Source organism: Corvus moneduloides, chromosome 4 (genome assembly GCF_009650955.1).
Source record: "Corvus moneduloides isolate bCorMon1 chromosome 4, bCorMon1.pri, whole genome shotgun sequence".
Lineage (NCBI taxonomy): Eukaryota > Metazoa > Chordata > Aves > Passeriformes > Corvidae > Corvus > Corvus moneduloides.
This window is the reverse complement of record NC_045479.1, coordinates 24,539,515-24,565,537: the sequence shown is the minus strand read 5'-3', so window position 1 is coordinate 24,565,537 and position 26,023 is coordinate 24,539,515. Positions and strand designations below refer to the sequence as shown.

General features: G+C 41.4%; 1 protein-coding gene and 1 long non-coding RNA gene across 9 annotated transcripts in view; one reads left to right on the top strand and one right to left on the bottom strand.

Moving 5' to 3' along the window:
• TNRC6B (trinucleotide repeat containing adaptor 6B) overlaps positions 1-17,215 on the bottom strand; it is a 135,748-nt gene extending 118,533 nt beyond the window's left edge. For 3 of the 8 annotated variants that reach the window (XM_032105990.1, XM_032105998.1, XM_032105991.1), the window contains exons 1-2: positions 16,981-17,212; positions 4,835-4,907 (exon numbers count right to left, since the gene is read on the bottom strand). The gene's annotated coding sequence lies outside the window, so the exon portion shown is untranslated. Of the gene's footprint in view, positions 1-4,834; positions 4,908-16,980 lie in introns of all 8 variants that reach the window. The other 5 variants (XM_032105992.1, XM_032105993.1, XM_032105995.1 and 2 more) reach the window with 4 other exon arrangements.
• Positions 17,216-18,062: 847 nt separating this feature from the next.
• Positions 18,063-26,023, top strand: part of LOC116442696 — a 31,160-nt gene continuing 23,199 nt past the window's right edge. Inside the window, exon 1 of the long non-coding RNA XR_004239623.1 lies at positions 18,063-23,957. This is a non-coding gene — a long non-coding RNA (uncharacterized LOC116442696). The remainder of the gene's footprint in view (positions 23,958-26,023) is intronic.

Sequence of the window (26,023 nt, the reverse complement as noted above, 5' to 3'; positions counted from 1 at the left end):
ATTTTAAAAACAATGGGGATTTTTGCCTTTAACAATGTTATATGAGATTGCAGTGCACATAAACAACAATTCTAGGCTACGACCTTTAATACTGCCATTCTGCACATATTTGCTGAAACTGTTTAACACAAGACAACTATTATTCAGGATAAAATAAAACTACTTACTTATAAGAAAAAAACCTACTTAACAGGAATATACTTTCTTTTTAACTTTAAAGCATCATTGCTGAGTATTTAACGTAGTCACTGATTTTACCCATTAAAGTCACAGTCAGAAAGGAACAATCACGCAGACCAGAGCTGAGCAATTCTTTCTTACTAGGAAATAGCTTTTGTGCAAATATAAGCTTCAAAGACTCAGCTCACAGACAATCTAAAGGATATTAGTTTGAAAAATTATTAAGACTTCCAGTGATCTCACAGTACCTCTGAAGTCTTACTTTCAGGATTTTTTCCTTGACTTCATTTCAAAAATAAATACATTCTAGAATCTAAATGGTTCAGGGAACAGACGAAGTTCTTCACCTTCAGATTGGCATTTCCAATCTAACCCAGATCAACATATCCCAGTATTTCCAACATTCAACACTATTAGGCAACCTATTTTTAAGTTCATTTGACAGTATCAGTGCAGTTCCAACTGAAAAAAATCCGCACCCCAAACTCCATTTTTCAAATTGTAAAGTAACTTATGGAAGGATGCAATACAATTAGGGAGACTTTGGTGTTTAGGATTAGAATGTCTTCTACTTCAGAGGATGAGGCATCTTTCAGGGGTAATGGATCAAATGCACCAGCATAAATTCAGCAGGAATCTCTCACACCGAAAATGCAAGACATAAGCCATGACCAGATCTCTAACATTCCAGGTATATGGAAAGTAAGGGCTCCCACTAAGGTAAGCCAAGAGTTGTTGGCCTTTAACAGTTGTCCCTCTCAAGATTATGTAACTCTTCAACTGCACCAGCATTTAAAATCCATTTCAAGTTACTCCAGCACCTCGGCTAAAGAGGTACTGACTGTCACCTTCGCAGCAGCAATTCCAAGCCTGGAAACTGACAAGCGAAAGCTTCTAGATGATGCACCTCCTTCACTTCATTGTTAATGCCTGTTCAGAGTGTAGGGCTGTCTGCACTCCAATCTCCTCTGTTATGTTGCACATAGCTAAGACAACATCTGTCATGGTTGACTCAAAGAGTGAAGAACATGTTCTACAAACATTAAGGGCCTGAAGCTATAAAATGTTACATACAACTTAATAAATCTTACAACCAACAAACTGTTCCATTCAGTAATATCATGCATTCTTATGCAAAGCACAGAAGTTGCAAGGACTTAGAGCGCAGTAATTTCCTTTTCTGGGAAAAGAAGGAATAAGGAGAAAAGAGAACTCTTACCCACTTAAACATTCTGCCTTCAGCACATAATCAAGAATCAGAGGTATCAAATACTAAGCATGGCATCGATGCCAAGATCCTCTTGCCTGTAACAAATGTTTCTTGCTTTTTGTTCTGCACCCACAGTGGAGGAGGCCAGGCTGGACAGTCCCTGTCCATGGTACTTCTTCGCCATGCTCGGTTTCTGAAACCCACTCCAGAACTTCTGGAGTTTTGGAGCATGATTTTACAGTATCAGAGTCAAGTAATGGGGAAGCTCCTCAGATTTTTGTTAGACAGTCTTTTGTCTAACAGCCAAAACAGCTTGGGCCAGAAGGATTCCTGTGGCACTTACCTGGCCTCAAAATCAGAGAAATAAGCAAGAATGAACTTGAGCTACAGAAGCATTAAAAAAAGCTTATATATATAAAACAAGACCAGAAAGGTCAGACCAAGAGCACTGCAAGGGGAAGTCACTTTTCATTTAGAGTGCTGGAAGAACTCAAACATGAGCCTCTGAAAAACTGACGTGTTTTATCTTCTGAGATCCCTCACTACCAGAGGAATTGGCAGTATCTGACACCAGTTCTTATACACAACTCCTGGAAGAAGACAAAAAAATCACCAACCAGTGCATCTCAAAGGAGGAAAGAAAAGGTCAGTAGAATTAAGAAATTTTTAAAAAATGGAAAGGCTACAAGAAGAAAGACAAGCAAGCTCTTCCACAGACAACAGATTAAATACACTGGAACTATCCAGAACTCAGATCAGAGCAGGAAATTGAATTAATAAACTCTCTTCCTTCTCCATTGTATTTTCTTTTCCATGAATTTCTATTCTTCTCTCTTCATTTATCCCATAATTAATGTTTTATTGGTTTTAACATTTAAAGAAAACGTATTATATTATGTCATACAATGCTTAGTTAGAGCAAACTCTCTCCCACGGAATGATAAAAAGGTAGTTCTAAAAGGCTCAGTAATTTACCAGAAAACTTCACAAGGGAAAATGAAAATCCACCAAAAAAATTTTGTAGCTGGTGCAGGAAGACCCTAAGCCACAGACTACAAGAGGTGTTGCAAGAGAAAGTTTTGCTGAACACCATCCTTTTATCATTTGGTTGGGGTTATTTTATACTTTATTGCATTTGCTTCTCGGTTCTTTCAGGAGACAAAACATCCTGCAGTAAACTACGAGCCCAATTCAATAATTTTTATATTCTTTTGCGTATATGAATCATTGATTCCCTTAGCCACTGGCATAAGAATGCTGCATTGCAAGTTTATTTATTGCCAAAAGGAGACACTTCAAGATTCCTGAATCCTTGGGACACTACCTCTGTGGCAGACTTTTGTAGCAGTCATTTACAACTGAGGGTGACTTCTCAGCCAACAGAGACTGCTTATTGCCAGCACATCAGTTACTGACATCACCAGTTACTGCCATCACCTCTTCAGCTCACCAGCTTCTGACCAGAGTGCTAAAGGTGACACACAGGGTCATTTATTTTACACATGGAGGATGGGCCAGAAGTAAGAATTTGTACTAGCATACTAAAGGATCAGGAAAATGCCAAAAGCCTAAGGGCATTTCTTTACTTATATTCAATACTTAATGTGATATGTCAGGTTCCCAGGTGATAAAAGAAAAAGTTTATAGACAGTCCATTTAGATTTTCAGATCCAACACCTATCAACAAAGTCACTCCTGGAAAAGGTCAAAAGTAAGATAATCCTCTTCTTCTACCCTTGCATATATCCACCCAAAATACTTGAAATGTGACTGAAATCCCCCAATCTTTTTATTCATCTGATATCCTTCAGAAAAATTAATTAACTTCAACTGGAGCGAGATAACTCCAAGGGAGGTCTGACAAATAGCAATGCACTGGTACACCCACATATGATGTGGAAAATGCACATCTAAACTTAGGAACAACTTTTATTTAACTCTTTAAAATATAATACACTGATGACTATTTATTCTCAAAGGTAAAGACATTCATTAATATGAACCAGCTGGATTTCTTATGAACTTTAATGCCTACTACTATATTGTCCTGTCATAAACCAGTATGGTTTTGGGACAATCCAGTTTGATATTTTGTCCTATTTCTGTTCCATCTCTTTCTGCAGCAAAGATGTACACATTTTGTTTAGTGGGATCAGCATGATGGATGCAGCTACCAGCCATACACTCAGTGTAGGCAGAACAGTGCAGGCAGGCTCCTTATGGATACCATCTCTGCACTACTGCATTCTAACACACTTTGGGCAAGTAAAACATGAGCAAAATTTCCATATACTTATAAATCCCTGAAATAGCAGTGAACAAAGTACATCCTCTAGGCCTAATTTTCCCTCCACATAGAAGGGTCCAGCATGGAAAAACACAAAGTCCTCAATAGCAAGAGAGAGCTGGAATTCAAATTATTTCAAATTTGATTTCATCAAACAGGCATCACTGGGACAAAGCACCTCATCTAATTCAAGGGCCTTTCATGCAGCAACACGTTTTTTTTTTTTTTTATATTAGCAGCAGGAATGAAACATGGACTAAAGAGAAAATATGTTCTTCATTTTATAATGAAGAAAAAAACTTCTTCAAGCTTCTAAAGAGTGCAGCTGCAAGAGCAGCACTTATTAATGTACAACCAATTGCAATTCCTGTGAATTCCCAAGTCTAAATTGGATATGGCCCACTAGAAAACCCCTGAAGGACAGGAAGACTGTGCCAACTGTCACCATTAAGCAGAAATTGAAGGTAGGTTCCAAACTCTCTCACACAGCAAAACAGGCACACGAGTGCTCTTCCAAGATGGTGATCCTGTATACAGGGCATACTTGAAACAAGAGCAGTTAGAACAAGGCAGTACTTGACTGTGTCTTAAATGAGACTGAGCTTATTTGACACAATTGTATCGACACATAGTGGCTCTCACCATTCTCTAGGTACAGACAAAAAAGTGTTCATTTTTAACACATGATCCAGCCATATTGTATTTAATTGCTAAAGCATTGTATTACACCAAGGATGTTAAGAATGTACAAAAGCAACACAAAATTTAATGTACAGAAGAAGAACAGAATATTTTTCGTCACTTTAAATGCAAGTTGCTCTGAAAGCAAGAGCATTCAGAAGATAAAAAATCTTTGACTATAACTTTATTGCTTATAGGAAAGAATCACTTACCAATTCCAGTGACATTAGAATCTCAACATAAATTAACTAATTTTCAAATAAAATGGTAAATCATAGACGTCAACTTTAGCTCACAGAAACAAATCACATCACGCAGTTACATAAACTTCACACCCCAACCCACAGGAAATAACACACTAGAAAGTATATGAAAACAGATATACATTCTACAGTATCTTGAGAACCAGCATAGGCTATTGTTCTTCTCATCTCCAACTTTCAAGGTCACAATACTGAACTTTGGTTGATTTTTACCTTTGACAGTTTCCAAGGGCTGCCAAAGCCCACAAGGATCCGTCCTGGCTACATTCAGTGCAAAAACGAAACCCTAAAAGGAGAAAAAAAAAAAAAAAATTAAAACATCAACCAACCATGGGCATTAGTAAATAAAAAAACACGTAACAATAGAAGTCAATTGTCTCAAAATCTCAGCAAACCTAGGTGCACAAAAGTGAAAGGAACAGGTTGCCATCAGGAAAATATTTTCTTAAAGTATCCCCACAACCTCCCATCCAAACCTGGAAAAACAGTAAACACTGGTAGTGTGTGTGAGAGAATCCCCTACTGACTATGAGATACAACAGAACAGTAGGAGGCTCTAGAAACATAATTTGTGTTCACTACTGGGAAAAAACATGGGGTGAAACTGGTTTCTTGTATAAGAACTGAGAGAACACACACAAGTGTGTTGCCTTGCAGTTAAGGAAGGTGATTATGTAATCCTACCGTAACTCCTGAATATTAAATATTACATGTAAAAATGAATCCCATACGTACCAATTGTCAGGTATTTAATCTTATTTTGAAAGACCAACATAGCAGTGCAGCACTGGCTAACAATCCAGCCCATTTCAAATCATACATAATCTGTCTTAACCACAGCTAGTATTAAATACTTCAATTTCGGTTTTGCAAAACATAACCAACTTCCAGGAATTAAAAGAAGTTCAGAACTATCAGCTTACCACCATACATCTTTCAAATATCAGCTGCTGTTGTAACTAAACAAAAACATCACATACTCAATTAGGATATTGGGAAGTTTGCTTAGTCATTCCTAACTTCAAAACAATACAGAAATATTTCATGGTTTTTCATCTACAGCACACTGGCAGTGTAACAGTAATGATTTACTATAAAAATTATACAGGACAACCCAGGTCTCACTGTGATGGTAATTCTCCACTTCACTTTTCAAGGCTGAAGATGGAAACATACCTTGTAACCAATTAGAAATAATTTGGTAGAAGGAGAGATACTACTGGTGCTTGAGAAGAGGATTTGCAACCTCCTTATTTCACATGGTTTAGAACAATCTCTTTGCATTACTTAGGTGGAAGGAAATCCAGGAAGGATTAGTACTTCAAGGAAAAACGAACTAAAGATATCACTCTAAACAAAGCAGCTGGGAGGAATGGGAAAAGGTGGAAATCCTCAATCTCTTACAAAAATAAAGAATCCAGAGAGGAATATTCAGGAACGGCAGTCACATACCCCACAAAATCACTGTGGTGTTCTACAGCAAAACATGACATGAAAAAGGGTGTCCATTATGTTTAATTTAGTGCTGCACAACTTCATATTTTGTTCAGTATTAAATTCCTTGCACTGATGTTTTTGGTAATATATGGAAAATGTTTCAGCTGTTTACGTAGATATGACACAAGTACTTTTAACAAGATAAAGAACTGTAACTTGAAAAAGGTATCATATACATTAGTCTGTACTGCTCTTCTTGAGTAACATGAGAACAGAAGGACTATAAAGAAGTTAAAGACAACCTATACAACCAAAACACAAGTCCCACATCACAGCACTTAAGTCTTTTTACATGAACAGCTCAAATATAAACTAACAAACCATTTCATGAAACAGAACCCTCCTGAAGATGTCAGGGGGTTTTTAAAACTACACAACATGATCTGCTTGAGAAAATCCAACCATGAGTGAATTTGTGGGTTTTTTCTCATTAAAGAACATTTGAGTCAACATTAAGGGAGACATGTAAAATATGCAAAAAGATACTTCTCAAATGGTCCTAAATCAGACTTCAATTTAGTAAATCCTGTCTCTAGCCTTTGAGTCTAAAGACAGTCTTGAAATATAAAGACACAATATTTCATCATCACCTTCCTGGTGTTCCAAACCATTTACATAAACAATATTTAAGATGTTAAATGTTTCTCCTCTCACTAAAAAAGTAAACTGAAAAGACTACTTTAAAAAATGTTTTGCTTACACCTTTTTGCCACTTTCTACTGCACAAAGCAGCACTTTTCTGCTCATACCAACTTTGCTAAAGAATCCATTAAAGGTTACAGTGAACATAAAAGGTATTTGTCTTCACTTAGCTACAGCAGCCTATTGTACAGTACATATGCTACATATCACTTCTCAACTGTAATCAAGGTTACATCGCAACTATAATCAGCCAAAGGCTGCCAAGCAGTTAAGTTTTCCAAAGTCCTTTGTGCTTTGTCCCACTGTCTTTTCAATGTGACTGAAGCATATATAGACACACATTTATGTGCATATACACATATATGTGTATATATATATAACAAAACATCCTCAAAATTATTTCTACCTTTTCTCTTCAAGACCTTCAACACTCTACACCATAATGTTTAGGAAAACTACCAAACTGAGGTTGTTGGGAGTACTCTATCTTAACTGACTGACAGCGCCTTTTTGACAGTCAGAACCATAGCAAGAGTTGTGATGATACCTGGAGCAGCAAGGAATTAAAATACAGTGAGTTGAGAATACCAGCTGCTTTCTACATTCCACATCAAAGTTTAACCCACTCAAGAGATTTGTTTTGCAAAGTTGGAAACAAACTATCACTTAAAAAATCCCATTCTTCTCAATTGCTCTTCTCTGGTTCTATCAGGTCTTGCACATTATCGGTTTTCAGGCACTGAAAAGGGCTACTTCCCACTGCTAATGCTGCTACTACTTGTTAGCAGTAGCAATGCTCAGAATCCCAATGGCACAAAAGCAGCCATTACCATAAGTATTACAACTATCATGGCATTTAATGGTGCCCCGGTGGCAAAAAAGGCACACAATCAACATGCTCAAGATGCCTACAATCCACGTATACCAGCATTCCCAAGGATTCAGCACTGCCGGAGCAACACCAGTGCAACCAAGACTTTATTTCAGGGCATTTGCAAAGTGACAAAGTCTTCAGAATAGAGAGGACCAGAGTTCTCTAAGGGGCGGTGAAGAGAAGAGTGGATGTTACACTAGACCAGAGACACTAAGTATTTTTCTCCATCTTAAGCAAAACGTTGTGATGAGTGAGAAGCCTGCCTCTCAACAGCTCAACTTTAAACCTGAAAGCTATAAATAACTCCTTTACTGCTGATAATCCCAACAGAATCACCCTGTCAGATTATTCACACCACTAAAGTCAACTCAGGATCGAAGGTTTGCTTTCGTACCACCAGTAACACTCATCAAGTCCTATATGGCAGTGTTTATCAAACCCAGCAGTAGTAACTAAACTAAAATTGATAAGGTGGTAAGCAGCCATGTGCAGAGGAAAGGGGGAAGGGTGGTTTATATACTGACAGCAGCAATTACAAGAGCTGAAGACAACGCTACTAAAAATCATTCACATGCAGGACAGGACTGGAAGATACCATACCTTGCAAACGATCTCGTTCTTACAATCTTCGTGTATTTAATTATGAGAGTATCAAAGTTACCCGTCTTAAACCACCCTTTTGTTTTGTTTGTTTTCACAGTAAGAGCTGTGTTGTTAAGGAATTCACACCAGCAGGGCAATACCGGTGCTAAGTCCTCCAGCAGCCACGAAGGCAGACAAGCATCCTCTGCTGCCCAAGAGAAGCTCTAGGTCTTGGCACTGCACCCCATAATGCAGCCTCGGGCAGAAGATTATGGCCAGACTGAGCCAGGACACAGGCAGGAAGAAGGGCAGGGGAGTGTGATGGAGAATGAAGGTTAAGTCACAATCTGCTTTTTCTGTTTTCTAAACTTCACTCTTTTATAGCTTATACCCTGAAATTTTCCAAAATAATGTTCCATATTTATCTCACTTCTAATGATTAATAACAGAGGGGTTCTTTTACACAGACATTTTGACTTCCCACTAACATGATTATACATGCAGAGAAGTCCAAGATCTTAGCACTATTATTGTCAAAGAAAACAAATGCTGAGTTGTTAAGCAAATAATTCTAAACTATAATTGCAAACACCAACTTTGAACATAACCAGCTGCCAAATAGAACTTCATCAATATTTATAGCATGACATCAGTCTGAATTGTACTTTTCAGCTATTTCGGCACCTAAGAAAGGAACAGGAAGCTAACTTTCAAAAACCTGTTTTATATTCAATAATGTTTTTTCAATCTTCAAAGAAATAAGGCAATACACTCATTTTTATGGCTAATTTTTAAATTTAAAAGCACAGTGCAAGTTATTAGTGATACAATGCTAGTCCTCAACACTGCAATCTTTGCTGAACATGTTTAGTTAGTACTACTGAATTTGGAACTACTTGCAAGAAGAGCTTCAGACCTGCTCAACTATGTGTGAGGTCAGGGCCCTAAATTTTCAGTCTTTTGGGTTTGGCACAAAAGAGTTCTTCAACTTTCTCATCTTATTTCCTCTGAAAGTGGCATTTAAAGGAAAGGTAACCCAGCTTTATTATTAACACCAAAATCATAGAAGTCTGCCTTTAGGCTACCTATTTGAACTACGCGACAACTGATTTCCACAGTCAAGCTCTCCCACCATATTTAAAAACCTAACTCTTGAAATTTGCCCCGAGGTTTGAATGTTCTTCACTTACATGTTACTTTTTGTTCATCTTTCATTAAATCTGAAAATGCAGTAACACAAATTCTCAATTATTTTTTGTCCAAACTTTGCAAGACTAAAGTTACTTTTAGTTTATTTACATGCCCAGCTGTGGCAAGGGCGAGATAAGCTAATACACAGTATCCATACACAAGGCAGTGCCAGTTTATCTAGTTACCTTAAACTGGTGAAAGCAACATTATCCAGCATTGGTTAAGAACAGGGTTAGCGCTGGAGACGGAACAGACTAATTATGTCACTGTATTCTTGCCCTCAGGCCACCACAATGTAACACTGTCAGGAGCGTTTTCCTTTGCTTAGTAGACAATGTTAAAAAGTACTTGATACAATGGACTTCTACCTGTTTTCTCCACAGTCTAATTTAGTTTTCAATCAACAGGAAGTTCTTCTCAGTATGAATCTATTTTCTGCAATACATGAATTGCCAGGGACAGGGAAGAGAAAATTGGACTTTCAATATGGAAGAACCAGAGGAGTTAACTTCCAACAAATGAGAGCATTATCAGCCAGTTTTGGTTGCTTCTACAAGCACTCTGAAAATCAAAACGGCCAAGCAAAGAAAATTATAGACAGCTAATCTACTGCAAGTGTGGAGTTTAAAAAATGTGTGAAAAAGCCTAGCTCTGCAATAAAATACATCTTCCCCCTCTCAAGTACCATTTAGCAAAGTGAGTGTCATCGGAAATGTAGGCAACTTCCCCTAACCTTTTATTAAATATAACAGAAACACTGAACACCAACAAAAATCTACACTTGTTCTTCATGCTGTCACCACACCAGCTGCAGAAAGTAGAGGAGCAGACCCAAACATCTATCCATGCAAAAAGCACAGCTACAACAATAAAACCTCAGTTTTAGCTTTACTATCCCACTTTGCCTTCAAGGGCTAGGAAAAACAGGAGCGGAGCCTGTATGAAATCACCACAAAAAAGACACTTATTATGAGGGGCAGGGAAATACTATAGTGTTATAGGGAATAGTATAAAGACAAGATCCATTTTAAATGTGAGGATCCATTTCAAATGTGAGAAAATATTAAGTATTGAATTTTTTTTTTTTTTTGCAATGTCAATGAAAAATGGTATGAATCCTAATGGCCACAAACAAGCACTGTGGCTTGACTCTCTCATTTTTGTTCTCATCAAAAGAAGACTCATTTGCATTTTTAATTTGCAAGAATAGGCATCTGATAAATGCAACTCAAACCTGGTAAGACAGAATCTCAGCCATTTGACAAAAATACAAAAAATTTAATTTTAAACAATTTTTTTATCAGAATCCAAATACATATGGGAGGATAAGAATTTAAATTACAATGGCTGTAGTATTAAAATTTCCTGCATAAACACACATTCATGCCAAAGCGCTCTTTTTTTAGCTTCTTACTTAAAACAATCAAGTGGAACTTAAAAAACAAGCAAACAAAAATTCCAAAATAAAAACCCCAAACATAACTATCAGAATAAACATATTCCCAACACAGAGTGAAACTGCTATATTTACAGCAATATAAGAATGTTGTTATAATAACGCCAATACATCCAGGAAAAATCTCAATGCATAAAAAAATCCCAGAGGGGGTCACAAAGAAAGATACAAAACCCCATAAAAGTAGCTGACAATGCTTTAAAGCAAGTATTTAGAGCAATATGTATTATGGCCTTCTTTCTTAAAGGGATTTTGAGCTGCTTCAGATCAAGGATGGATCATAATTCATTCTGCAGTGAAGTATATTTTGGTCTTTGTAAGAAGCTGGGGTGAGGGGACACATCATCCATTCCTCTATCTCAGAGGCAAATTTTTTAAATCAAAACATTATCCTAAAGCTTTTTCACAAGTTCCTCGTCATTCCTCATGCTAGTTGCACCCTCTAATACTATTAACTTATGGCTTCTCAAGTCACGGTGCGCAAGCAACAGAAACTTCAGACACCTGAAATAGTATTTCACTGCAATCGTAAAGTGAGTGAGTGTATAGGTGACTTAATCTTCTACAAAATCTAACTTCTGGAAAAGCTTTTAAATCACAAAGTTACTGTACTGCTCCATAAAAAGCAGAATATACTGTCAGCTGTAATAAGAAAATAAAATGTACTCTGTGGCACTCCCATCTTCTCCAGAAAGAGACATCAGATTACTTCTGGGACATTTGGGGATCCTTAGAAGAGAGCTAAAAGGCTCTCAAATGTACAGGAGAAGACCTGGACAAACTGGATTTCTTCAGCTCCTGAGACACAGAAGTTCATAACTAGAGAACACAGACACCAAATTTCTGAGTAATTTGTATCTCTTGGCTGTAAGAAGCAGCGAGACAAGAGGACCTACTCCCATTATCACTGGTGGATCACCCTAAGGCTGAAATATATTTAGTCCACAGTAGACTGGCAAGTCCCTGAAGAGTTCCTTCTATTCGCTAGAGACGGGTTTTCTGTCTCTCCTACCACTTGTGATACTGTTGTGAGATTTATGCAGAGAGGTCACAAAGCCAGGGGAGTTGGCAATGAGATTACCTTGGAGCAACCCAGGAGTTTCTTAGTTCTGGTCATGTGGAGACCTATTGGGCCAGTCCTAAACAAGAAGACCAGCAAACAGCTTTCCAAACATTTAACTTCTGGATTTAAAATCATACACTTAATTTAACTAGTGAAACTCTCTCACAAAGTCTACCTTTGCCACGTGAACAACACACTAGAGAACTGCAAGAACAACCAGTGTTTGTGGTAAGAAAAAAAGAGGGACTCGAGTAGGAAAAATCTCCTGCAACCCTAGGATACAAGATGATCAGAGGAACAGGAAGAAGCATTTCCAACAAACAAAACAGAGGCCAGAATCTGAAAAATCCTCAAACTTAGCAGAAGAAAGCCAACGGTATTCACAAAAACTATGTTCTTTATCAACTACTACCAAATCAAAGGGCATAAATTTCTCCTATTACAGAACAGACTTTACTAATGAAAAACCCAATACACTACTGAAAAAGTCTGCCAGGTTGTTTTTCTTTATAGCACTTTTTATGACACTCTCAAGAGTCATGATAAAATTATAGAATACATCAATGACTTTTACTTCATTACTCAGATGAATTAGAGGACTTCCCCTGACACAAGCAACATGATATTATTGTATCAGTCTGACAGGGGATTAGTCAAAAGGTATCTAAAATTATCAACTCTTTGTTTTGCAACTTTGCTTCTTATCCTTTCATCCACTAATTAGCTTTCCAGCCTCCCATCTTCTGTCTAACATGGTCAAAATATATCAACTTCCAGGTTATTTTTTACACGTTTATTCTGACCAGTATCCTGTAGCACGCAGCACAAGTGCTGCCTTATGATACCTCCCATTTCTCCTGACAAGCAGGATGTTGCTCCACAGACTTAAAAGCTAAACTGGCTAAGAGCTGCTTTCAGATCCATTTCACTTTTTAAAGTAGATATTTTAAAAAATTTAAACAGTGCAAATCTCAGATAGAACATTAACTTGCTTCCCAGATTTTCTCACTGAGGAACTATTGTGTTTTTTCTAATCCACAGACATTAAATCAGGAAATACATGCACGATATCCAATTTCAGAACTACTAAAGCTGGCAGGGCCCAGAAACGCAATCCGTACTGACTAGCTGAAACTGGAAAAGGTCATCTCCATAGCTCACAACATGGTAAACACGGAGAACATCCAAACTCCAACCACAACCCTTACACTGATGAAAACTTAAAAACCTCAGAACATTGCCCTACAACATGATGCAAACCATAATAAGTGCAAAAACACCCTCTCCCTCTAACCGCTATAAGAAGGCAAAGGGAAAAAATAAATTTAACATACTCACTGCCTACTGCTCTAAAGGAGAAAAAAATAAGTGACACCAATGCCTTGCAGCAAAGCATGTTTACTTCCCTGAAGAAATAGAAAATAATGAGTAAAAGTGCAACACAAAGAAGGCATGAACAGAAGAGAAATGTAAGGAAGTATCAGAGTTTTACTATCCGCTGAAAGGGACGGGGAACAGCGATCAGAATATCCTGATTACTCTCACCCCAGTCACCTCGCAAGCAGAAATACCAGCAGGCAACTACTTGTCTGACAGTGACAGCTGGCTCAAGTACCAAAAAGTGCTCCTATTTTTATTAGCAGATAGTAGCCAAAAGTTTCGTTTGGATTCACAAAAAATTAACATGAATTCTTCAGTCCATATTCCACACACTGCTGAAAGAACAAGTAACCTTAACACGTAAGTTTTATGTGAAAATGGAGAAAGACAGTAAATTCTAAGTTAATTAAGACTGTTAGCAAGAATATATGTCTGTTTCTACCACAACTGGTCAAACCATTAGAAATACGCATTACTGTTTGCTCAACATCTCTGTGCTGGGTTCTTGCAATTAGAACTGAAGACTGACATTCTCTTGCTATTCTTTCCCTAAGGCAGTGAAACATTTCATGACTGAAATTTCTGAAAACGCAAGAAACAGATCATTAAAAGCAATTCCAGAGCAAACACATTTTACAAGCACTGAGGCGACAGAAAACTTTTAGCTTTAAAGAAAGCCAGTGGTACATATGTGCTAGTATCAGGTACTTCCCTCCTTTACTTACGTGCTAAACAGGCTTCATTTATCCTGTGAAGACAAACAATGCCAGTTCTTCACAAAAACACAGCTACTGACCCAAATTACACGCGGGTTAAGGATGAGTGAAAAATAAAAACTAATGATAAAGAAGTGAATAGCTGTAAGATGCAAGGTATGCTGTAAGTAGAAGTATTGCAGAGTTTGTGAACCTAATCGCAGCACTACGAGCAATTACTGAGGAAAGCCATTGCAAAGAAACTGGAAAATGACTGTTAATTGTTATTATTGCACAAAGCAGACAATATCTATGTATAAAAAGATTTCCAAGAAAATAAACACAATAATGGCAATAATGACTAGAAGAGACTCTGCATCCAAGCATTTTGCAGAAAATGGAGAATAGAGTAACCAAACCATTAAGCAGACTATTAATAAACTCATCCAAGTCAATAACTAAGCTTCTTAGACTTATTCTATGATCTCCAGTTCATACTGCTTAATTGTAAATCCAATCTCTTCTGTGAGCAGAAATACACCAGCTTTACTAGGGGGGGAAAAAAAGAAAAAAATCACTCAGAAATCCAAGAGAACAAACCCCATTTTAACATATTTTCAAATTACTAATTCTACAGCAGTCCTTCAATTCTTTCCATCATTCTGGCTGTAGCTATTCATCCCACTGTTCTAGATGCAGCTATCGCCAGATATGATTTTTATTATGCATTACTTCTGCAAAAAAATTAATTTCTGATTTCATACTTGCTATGACAGGGGGCAGATCTAAGGTAAAATACGCTACCTCAGAACTACACAAAATTCTCTCCTGAAGCTTCCTCCTCTGAAGTCATCCTCCAACACCAAGTTTTAATGGTGAAATAAACATCACCAAGCAAAGCCATGACACACACTCAACCTAAATATTTTACTAGACTATTAGATCACACAAACTCTGGCAGATTAAGCTTTGTCAAGACTTTTACATCCAAACGTTTGAACTTACTATTTAAATGAAAGTGTAGATCTCTAGCTCAACTTGCAGGTATACAGAAACTGCAGTAATGCATTAATTCAAAAGTCTGCCTAATCAAGAGATACTGACTGGTTTATCATTACATTTTTTCCAGGACTTCCATACTACAGGGTTTAAGTGCTTCCCTTTAAGCATCCCAATAACATTTTGCCAATTAGCACTGAAACTTCTGAGCTAATTCCCTACATATGCATAGTTCTACACAGAATGTGGTATTTACAAAACATTTACATGCAATATAGCTAAACAAGATAAGAGTAAATGTATAATGATGACCTCATCTAATCTCTACAAAGACAGATGTGCCTGCACCTTACTGCCCCAAAACCTCACAGCAGAAAATCTAACACACAGCTAACACCTCTCCGGGCTCCCTTCCCCCATCTCCAGCCTCAACTTTTTGCAGGGCAATTTCTTCGCTGAGGAATTGTCTAGTTACACCTGCAACTCAGTTAAACTCGGGTGGAAAGTCACCCCTGCAAACTCCTCCCTCGAGGTACATCTACCCAGCAGATCCTGCACTAACCACGGCTCATGTAGAAAACCTGGAACTTATCTCTCAAGTCGGGGCCTTGGGTAATGCAGCAGATGAGAGCATTCACTCACATCTCAACAGCACGCATTCCAAGGAATCTGTACCCTTAGAGAGTCCCCACAGGAGAGAAGGGCATTGCTGAGCAACTTCGGTGTGGACAAACTAATTATAAAGCTGCTTGAACTTGTGCACGTATTTTAATAACCCTACGAATCAAAGCAATCACCTCTACAACGCTTGTCGCAGGAACTAATTTCCAAAATCCATTCATATGGACAGCGATTTTACTGGAAAACAATAGGTAAAACAGACCTTTCAAATACAGAGCTATACAACCCCAAAAGATCTACTATTTTGCAGGAAGAGTCACAGTTTTTGTAGAGGTTGTAAATGTGACACTGAACTCTAGCAAGTCATGCTTAAAATATAGTAATTAATGGATTGTAAAAAAAGGAAAGTTAACTTTGCAAAGAGCTATCTTAACAAACGTTCATAAGGCCAGTGAAATGTTACCACGGAAAAAACAAGTACTGTTTACAGCAGTAAGCGTCTCTACTTTAGCTAGGAAAACACTTTGTTGAGACTTCGATTTATTCAACAAGCCTCAGCTCTATGCTGTAGTAGAGCCTCCTACATGCACTTTCATAAAGCAGATCTGAGCTATCAAGATACCACGCTGCAGGCAGCGCTTATCCACAACCAGAGAAGCGTCTCCAGAAACAAACATTCCCGCATTTTGCTACAAACAGCTGGGGAAACTTTATTTTCCGCCTGGGACACACCTCTGAACACGGTCACTCTTCCCACCCACCCACTACATTCACACACACACACACACACACACACACCAGCATCACGTTCCACTCATCCAGCGCGGTTTGCAGTGGTACCAACGCAACCTCAGCTCTGTCCCCACACTACAGCACTTTTTTTCCCCCCATCTACACAAGGGCTTCTCGGAGTCTTTCCGCCGCTGTACCTCCTGCCCGGCCTGGGTGATCCGGCGGGCGGGCGGGCGGGCGGCTCTTCCCCGGGGCCCTGTGTGGAGCCGGAGGGGGCGGCGGGGGGCACCGGGGCGCAGCCGCGGCGAGCGGCGGCCACACGTGAGGCGAAGAGGGGGCGGCGCTCGCCCGGCTGTGCCCCGGGACAGGCACTCGCCGGGGTCGGGGCGGGAGCAGCGGCCGCTCGGCCGCCGCCGGGGCAGCGCCCTTGAGCCGCCGCCGCTTGGGGCCCCTCCCGCCGGCCCGGCCCCCCCGTCCCTCCCCCGCCCCGCGGCACCGCGGCCCGGCGCCAGAGGCCCCTCAGAGGCGGCGCGAGGGTCCGCAAGGCGGGAAGGGCTCCGAGGGAATCCCGCGGCGGGAGCTGGGAGCGGGGATAGGGGATACGTGGGGGGCCCGTCCCGCACTCACCGCCGAGGCGCCGCCGCGGTGCGCTGAGCCCCCGTTCTTCTCAGTGCCGGGGGCGGCTCCGCCCGCCCGGGAAACACGAACCCCAGGAAGCAAAAGGCGAAGAAGCTGCGAAAAGCGTCGTCCCCCTCCCCCCCCCCTCCGCCGGCCCCGCCAGAAAAACACCACCGGGGGGGGGAAAAAAAAAAAAAACCAAAACCAAACTTTCCTTGCCGCCGTCTCTCCCTCCCCCGAGGAGCACGAACCCAAACACACCGGGACACGCCTCCGCACCGCCTCTCGCACCGCCCATTGGACGGCGCCTCGCCGACCCTCGCGCTGATTGGTCGTTCTGCCTGCTCGTCTTCTCCTTCCTCTCCCCTTTCCGCGCCTGCACGCTGCCCATTGGGAAGAGTCTGGGCGATCTCTCCGCCCATTAGCCATGACCCACGTCAATCACAGCAGAGCACCGCCTCTCAGGGCTTTTGATTGGGCTCTCGCGTCACTACACGCTCAGTGATTGGCTGCATTTGCTGGCTGTCAGCGGTTACCCCCCTTCACATCCCTCACTGGCTCCCGCCCCTTCTTCCTCTGCCAGTTGGCTGCAATATTTGCCCCTTAAATGGGGCACTCGCTCGCCCGCTTCTATTTGTCCCGCCCTTCCGCCCTACGGATTGGGCTGTGGGTCGCACCCTCCGACTCCATTAGAGAAGGAATGTGCCCGTTACACCATAACAGCGCGGAAACCCGCCCACCGAGCCGCTCTCCTCGGCGGCTCCTGGGACCCTCCTCAACCGAGGCAAGGTTACATCAGTGTGTGCACTCATTTGCCGGCCGCACGGGCGATCGCGGGAATGGCCGTTCAGCGGCGCCGCGACACGGCACCGACGCCACACTGCCCACCCTCCTCAGCCACAGCTACGCTTCGCCCCGCCCCTCCACGTGCACGTGAGACAACTATTGGGCAGGGTAGGTGTCAGTCGTGCAGTTCGCGAAGCTCATTGGCCGGGATCCGACGCCTGCGCAGCCAACCGGCGACCGCCCCCTGGTGTCACCCGCCGGATGACACAGCAACCGTGAGCTGGGGGGGGTGGGGAAAGGTAGGGTCGAGCTTTTGATTGGTTGGTTTCACTGTCAATCTCCCTGGAGGGAGGAGAGTGGGCGGGGCGATGGTGCGTGCCCGCCGCGCCCCACGTGGCCTGAGCAGCTGCGCACGTGACGGAGGCCCACGACCGGGAAAACTTGTGGAAAAGGGATTTGCGGTGACCACAGTGTCTTTCCTAAATGTAATCGTTACAAATACACGTTGATCTTCATTATCCGTGGAGTGGGCCGAGCCAGAAACAGGACTGCGGGGGCGGTCGGTGGGAGGCTGAGGCAGGAGCAGGCCCGGGGACGCTTTCCTGGGAGGTGGTGTGAAGGCCGGGAGGAGCTGCAGCCGCCTGAGCCCTGGGGCTGGAAGCGCCTGCAGAGCAGGTGTGGGTCAGCACTGCTGCATCTCAGAACGGGAAGGACACAAATGGGAGGTATATAAGCAGGACCTGCATGGCACAAAGGATTAACAGAGCAGAACCCGAGGAGCATTGGAGTCTCCAAAACTGACAGAAAGCACTGAGGGGAATACATGGATAACAGAAGCATGTGGACGATAAACTGGGAGCAAGAGGTTATCCTTGCTTGTACCTAATGTCTATGCTCGTTCTCATTCTCCAGTATATTTGAAGGCTGCTGTTCCATTGATGAGTGTCATTTCCTGACCTCGCCCACGGCTGCATGCCTGTGCAATCTTTCCGTTTGATCTCCTCTGGAGAATCCTGTTAACAACCTGATCAGCAGAACCGTGGAGCAGCTGAAAGTGCCGTTTTGGTGCTGAAGAGAGAACTCGAGAAATGGGATGTGCCTGTCACCCTAGTGAACAGGTCTGTGGGTGTTCGGTGAAAATGTGCTCTGTCTTGGAAGAGCCACAGAGCCCTTTACAGGTTAGTCACCAGCAGGAGGGACAGCTGCCAGCACAGCACAGCCATGTGTGCTAGTGGCACAGACAGCGGACAAGATCCGTGCAAACTCAGGCTACACGAGTCAGTAAAGAGCAGTGAATCTTCTGATGGCTTCTCCATTCAGTAATGGTAACTGATTTTTACATTGATTGGTGGGAAAAGAGCTCCATTAATATGAATGTGACTTCATACTGGATGTGTACATACTTGTTACTGTAGTGCTGTAAGGAATACAAAAGGCTCTGCAAAAATCAATACGAATTAGTAATATAACTTTTGGATGCACTTTGCCTCTCTTCCTCATTGTTTATTCAGTGTGTGGGAGCTGTCTGTGTCCTGTCTATCCACATGTATTTTTCATGTTGTAAGCAGACATCACTAATACTCCAAGAGTACAGGTTGCACGCTTTGGGAGAGAAGGATCTGTTCAAGATGCTGACCTTGTATTTGCCATAAGTAAAAAAATAATTAAATAATTTCCCTCTGTAAACTCTCTTTCCCCTTACTGGTGTTCTTTTGTGAGTGCTCCTTTCTATGTTTTGCTCAGGGTGTGCAGGTGAAGGAATATGATTTGTTTTGCATAAGCCTAGGGAGCCAGATATTTTCATTTCGGAGGAGCAAAAGATACCACTCTCCCTTGTTCCTGTAGTTTCACACTACAAAACAAATTTGAACTGTGGAAAGCAAGCAGATTTTGTTGGTTTGGCTGAAGTTATAATGGATGACTCAGGAGTTCCCACCCAGGTTCACCCATGGATTTGGAAGGAATCACAGCTTCCAGTCATGTTCTGGTTCTCATGAAGTCCAAATGCTTAGGAAAAAAATAATTCTTGCTGGTTTTTTCATACCTCCCCAATACCAGTCCTATCCAAAAAATGAAACCAAGTTGGACAGTGAAATCGCATTTTTTCAGCCACTGGATGTCAGTATTACACTACCACTGTGGGGCCTTTCCAGGTGCTGGGAAAGGTTGGATTTCTTTGGGGTGAAAATCTTTCCGCTCTGACAGTGAATTGATGAGAAAAACCATTATAGCTTTGGGGATTGGTCTCACTGCAGTATGAGTGTGCTCTTTGGCTCCTCAGGAAACAGGCTGGGACCCTGCCTGCAGAGCATCAAACCTCACACAGCTTGTAGCCAGAGAGACAGACAGACTTCAGTGTTGGGGTCAATTCCACAGCCTTTTGACTCTTACGTTATGAAAATACATCACCTCTTCTTTTTTAAAATGTACTTGTTATAAATACTGCATCTGACAGGGATACAGTCCAGAAGAAGCCTGCATGAAGGCTAAATGTGTCTAAACAAAATGTGCTGCCAGCTTGGGACAATTCTGAATGCAGGAATGAGAGAAGACAAGAATTTAGAAACAGCTTTGATATTTGGAATTTGTAGTTAGTGTTTTTGAGATCAGACACTGGTTTATTGTTTCCAAAAGTGCCATGATGTGATTTTTTTTTTATAGGCTTGCTAGGTTTTTAAGTTAATGTACCCAAATGAGCTCTGGATAGTCAGTCACTAAAAACTACTGATACTTTCAGAAAAGGTCTTTGCTAACCCTGCCTTTTTTTCTGCTTTGCGTGCCCTAAGCAGCAGCTGTCTTGTGGAAACAGAAAGGAACCAACTACTTACCTGCATAGTGATTAAGAGAAAGGTTACTTTTTGGAAAGCCACAGTCAAGTGTGTGCTGATGCTCTTTATGGTGCCCTATGTTTAAGTGTTTTCACATGAAACGTGACATTTAACATATGATATAATGCTGTGCTTTATCTGTGTCTAAAATGCAGGCAGCGCTGGAAAAGAAGATTGCTGTTGTTAAAAAAATTATTCATAAAAAAGTAATAAAAGAACTGATGTTCTCTTGTTCTATATAAACACAGGCTGATTAGATTATTTGCTTACTTACATCTTTCCCCTGGAAGCTGCTTTTTAATCCATCCTTTTCCTAGAAGACTTCAGGGAAGTTTCAGCAGGGATATGGCATCAATATATGAGGGGAATAAACCATAAATATTTACAAAGATTTTGATCCTGTTTAAATATCCTTATTTAAAAATATTTATCCTAATAATTACTTTCAGCAGAGACACCTGCTAAGAATTCAGCATTTCCTATTTCCTTCAACTGAGTGATGAGAAGTTTTCTCAGCCATTCTTGTGCATCCTTCTTGGAACTTTTCAGGGAACAAGCAAGAGAGAGGAAGTAATACTTCATATGCCTGGGAGCTGTAAAAATGGGGACAGAAAAAACGGATTTGTGTTTAAAATAGAGAAGAACAGATTTCAACACAATTATTTTCTCGCCACCCATAACAGCAGAGAGAAACACAAAAGAGCAGTTTAAGGAAAAACAAAGTAATGAAGACTAGAATTAAATTAAATAGCAAGAGGAAATTAAGGAGATGTCATGTAATTTTCAAATTTGTATGTTGGTCACGTGATTAGTGCTACCATTCCTGCTTTACAAAAAAACCCTAAAAATATCTTTAATGACTCTTAGTGCTCAGGACCTGAGCTTTAAGTCCCAGTCAGACACCTCCACGTCTATAACTGTTCTTAATATAGTAGGCTTATTTTGACATTACCTATTTTTATGTGTCATACCCAGGAAAGACATGCCGTTGCAATAGAAACAAGAGCAGTTTATGCATGTCTGGGGCACAGTGCTTAGCAGAAGTTTCAATTTGTTGTGCTGTCATACTCACATTATATTGTTGGAAGGAAAAGGGAGAAAGAATATTGTCAGCCCACAGCTAAAGGGAAAAATTGTTAATATGACAGCAGTGGTTTTAAATAGAGAATAATTCATAATACTACTTCGTTTTGTTTTTGCTGGAGGCAAATTAAAACAATGCTTCATTAACATTATTTGAAGCTATTTTAAATACAGCTATTTTCAGCAAAACAATGCTAACATGTGGAGGTTTTTTAATGAAAAAAGCAGACAATTAGGAAAATATTTTGAAAAATATTGTAGTCTTTTATGCAGTCTGTTTTTGCCAATTTTTTTCCCCTATGTTTAGTCCTGAAAGTGAACCAGCGAGCTCATAGGAGTTATCAGCTAGCAGTTATGCTGAGGCTGGAAGTTATGCAGCTCTTCAGACAAGATTTTTATTGACTTTTAACGTTCCCATTCCACTGTCTTGGTTGGATCTATGATACTCAACAGCAGTAGCAGCCTAAAACTGTTTTGCAAAATTGTTTTGTGTCACCTTTAGCTGAATCTAAATGGAATCTAAAGTATAGGTAGGTGAAAGCAATTATAGCGTTTTATTGTTACAGGTCCACCTTCATCATCAGGACAGCATTAGAATTTTACAGCTAAACATAGGGTAACTGCTATAGGCACTTTGTTCTCCAAGGTTCAGATCGACCTTGGAGTTTCTGTTTCTCCCAAATTAGGCAGTTTTGTGAGTTGTACTCATTTGTGTACCCACTTCTGTCACCCAGCTCCATCCCAACAGAAGAATCGGGTTTTGAAGAAAAAAAGAGGCCTGGGCACATTGCTGCCGGTTCCTTCCCTATGCCACAGGGAGTATGATATATATGCCCTTGCTCTTGCAAAAGGGAAATATCACACATGTATGATCAATACTGATGCTGGGGAAAGCTCCCACCTGTCCTTCTATAGCAAACTCTACTAGGACAGCAAGAGCATGGGATTGTTTTTTGTTTCTTAAATCATTATTCTTATTTTCTGGGAGTTGTATCTGTGTAGTAATTTAAGATGGCAGCTTTCCAAGGCTTTGCTGTGGTTCTAATTTAATTGAGTATGCTGTTTAATTTTTTAACTTGAGCTTTTTCCTCATATTCAAAAGGACTCCCGTTGTCCTTTATTATTAATGAGATCAAAGCAAGCAGAATGGCTGCCATTTCTCCTTAGTCTGGAAGTGAAACTATCCATAGTAGAAAAGCTCAGTGCTGTCTGCACTTGTCAGCAGCCCTGAAAGCAATACCATCAGCAAAGCATCTGCCTTTCTTTGGTCTGGTGAGCTGGACACAGACAGTGAGCAGGAATAATGCTCTGCCAGAAAAAACAGATGAGGAAACAAGGATGGCACCTGCAGAACAGGGGACAGGCTGAAGAGTTACTGTGGGGTGGGGCACTGGAGTGTGCACAATGCAGGGCAGAAAACCTGAGGGGGAAAAAAATAGGTTTCTTTTTCTAATGTGTGGAAAATTGTGCCTCTTCCAGGCAGCCCAGGTGAAAAAGAAAAAAAAAAAAACCGACCACAAAAGTTGCCATCAATTTTGATTAGGAATTTAAAGATGCAGTATGACTTTGTACTCTCATACACTCTGGAATGTGGTTGTATTATTCCCCCTTCGTGGCTTCCTTCCCAAAGTTTCCATAACAGGTGTTTCATGGAGAAGCATACAGTTATATTTCCATAAAAACCAGAACAACAAAAACTCACCAGAAACTCCATGCGTATCTGAGTTTTAACTGGACGGCTCACTGACACTTGCACAGGGGCCAGAGTCCAGGGTGCCAGGACCCAAGGGTAGAAAGCAAGAATAATTCTGAAAGGGAGCATCATCAGTAAGAAAGAGGAGGAAAAAACCAGCTGAAAGATAGCATAAAACTGAGACCGGTAGAAAAATGTGGTCACTGAAAATCTCAGTGCAAGGCAGAATGAAGGTGATGGTGGGGAAAACGTGGGGAAGATCTTATGTGGCAGGGAGTGGGAAGCTCTCTGGGAGGTTTCCTGGCTCGTGGGCCAGCACTGCGCGCAGCAGGACGTGCTCTGTCCTCACACGGAGCTCTCAGGAGCTGCGCTCTTCTCCTCGGCCCGATCAGCCAAGACCCTGCAGAGAGAGCTGCGTGGGGAGGCAGGAGGGAGATGACGGCAGCAGCGGGCTGTGAGTACCAGGAGGAGGAGCTGTGAAGGGAAATGGCCCAGGGTCACCCCGCGTGAGGTGGTGTGAACCCTGAGGAAGGCGGCAGGAGCTGTTCCCATGATTTTGCCTCCAGCAGCTCGGGAACAAAGAGCAGCCACGCTGGGTGAGCCAAGCTCTTTTTTCTTTACTACTCAAAGCTGATTACTTGCAAACCCCATGACTCACTCACTGTCCCAGCTCTGCTTCTGCAACAGTTAGCAGCAAAGTCAACCCAGGTTTGTGAGTACGGCTTTCTGTGTCACCTCCTCAGGGGAAATCTGCCAGCAGTTTCCCTGTGGCTGCCACGGGATCAGTTGCTGGGAGTTCAAGGTGGGGCTGTGTGGGCAAAGCCCTCAGGACCACGCCTGGGAACAATTCCTGGTACTGGGAGATGATCTTTTAGGGGACACTAAAAAATTATGTGCAGGCTCCACCACAGAAAGAAGACCCATTTGCTCAGGAGCTACAACAGTATTTAGTCCACTGTGCTATTTTCTTTTTGCATGAGGAAGGAAAGGCGATCAAAATTCCAGTGGATTTCATCAAGCACAAATGACCCTTCTAATAACACCAGGTTCTCTCTTCCTCACTCCAGAAAAAGCCAGGGCTTTTCTTCTAGTCCTGCCCTAAAGAGACTCTTGGATTGGTAGAGGAAGGTAAACACTGAGGCTTGCTTTCTTTTTTTTCCTGAAAGAGAGCAAAATGTTCTCTCTTTTATGACTGCTGTTCTGGATTCCAGAACCTTGCTAAACAGAGTGGTCCCTCTCAAGAGCCCTCAGCAGCTCAGTTCTAGTCTGCTTCCTCTGCTTGGACCACACTTGATTTCTGCTGCTGGATTGCTTATTGTCGCTGAGGGTCTTACAGAGCCTAATCCAGTCCTGGTATCTGTTGTAACCTATGGTCCTGCTTCCACAGGGTAGCGCTAATGCTCAAAGAGCAAGGCAAATACACATTTAAGCTTCTTTTCCAAGATATTCCAGACCAGAGAGGTGTTCAAGAAGACAGGGAGACTGTGTTTACTGAGGGAGCCCAACTCCTGCAGAAGACTTTCTGTTGCAGCAATTGCTTTTGCAGCACTATTCAATGCAAACACCCTACAGCGTTTCCAAGGGTGTCCTCATGTTAACAACACTGCTGTGCATGGGTGAATTCCTAGTTACTTATACCAAGCGCTACTTACGTGGAAGATCTTGAAACAAGATGGAACCTGCCTGGAACAACACCCTCATTTTGGCTGCAGGGTGCAGCATCTGCAGCTGGCGCCTGTGCTTGTCTGTCTCCCTCTTTGTTCTTGTGAGTCTGTCTCCTTGGATGCAAAGAGGAAGCTGTTGGTCATACTGGGTTGTCAGTAATTCCAGTTTAAATCCAGCGTAACCCCACTGGGTGCAGGGAAATTAATCTGGCTTTGCAGAAGCATAACTTTAACTCTGTGGCTGAATCAACATCTTTAAACATGGTGTAGAAATTGGTGAGAAACCAGTAGAGATCGCCCCAACTTTTCCTTCCAGAAAACTTTGATTTGTTGGAATGCTGCAGTCATAAATACAGAACAAAGGAAGTTAATATATTACAGTGTCCTCATTGTAAAAAGGCAATGGCAAGTGCTTTGAGAAACTAGGAGACAGGTCATTATTTCAGTGCAATGCCTGTCAGACATCTGCCTACGTAGCTCTCCAGAACGTTATTTTTTAACTTCCTTCCTATGAGATTTGTTAGACTGTGAAGGAGAACCTCAAACGAGTGGTAGCATAATTTACCAAGTCCTAAAAAGTTATATTGGTGAATTGCCTTGCATTGTACTGAGGCAATGGACTAGACGACCTAGTGACCTTTTCCATTTCTAATGTCTATGATTATGGCTGTTATCCCTCAGGACACTAAACAGAGATATTTTCTTCCTTTCAGTGGCAAAATGTCACTAATGGCCACTCTAAATCAGAGCAATTGATCCTTCTGCAGTTGTGTTGTGCACTTAGCAAGGCAGCTATAGATGATCATGCTTTGTTTGGATTTGCTGTTTTCTGTTTCTGTAGTGCAAGTGCTCAGCACAAGGGGACTGTCAGCCAGGAGAAAGATTTTCTGGTAGGAGATTAAGGATAACTAAGGAATTGGTTGCATGACCTATAAAGAGAGGATCATAAATATTGCAACAATAAAACCAATAGCTCCTTCAAAGTTTAAATAGCTTTT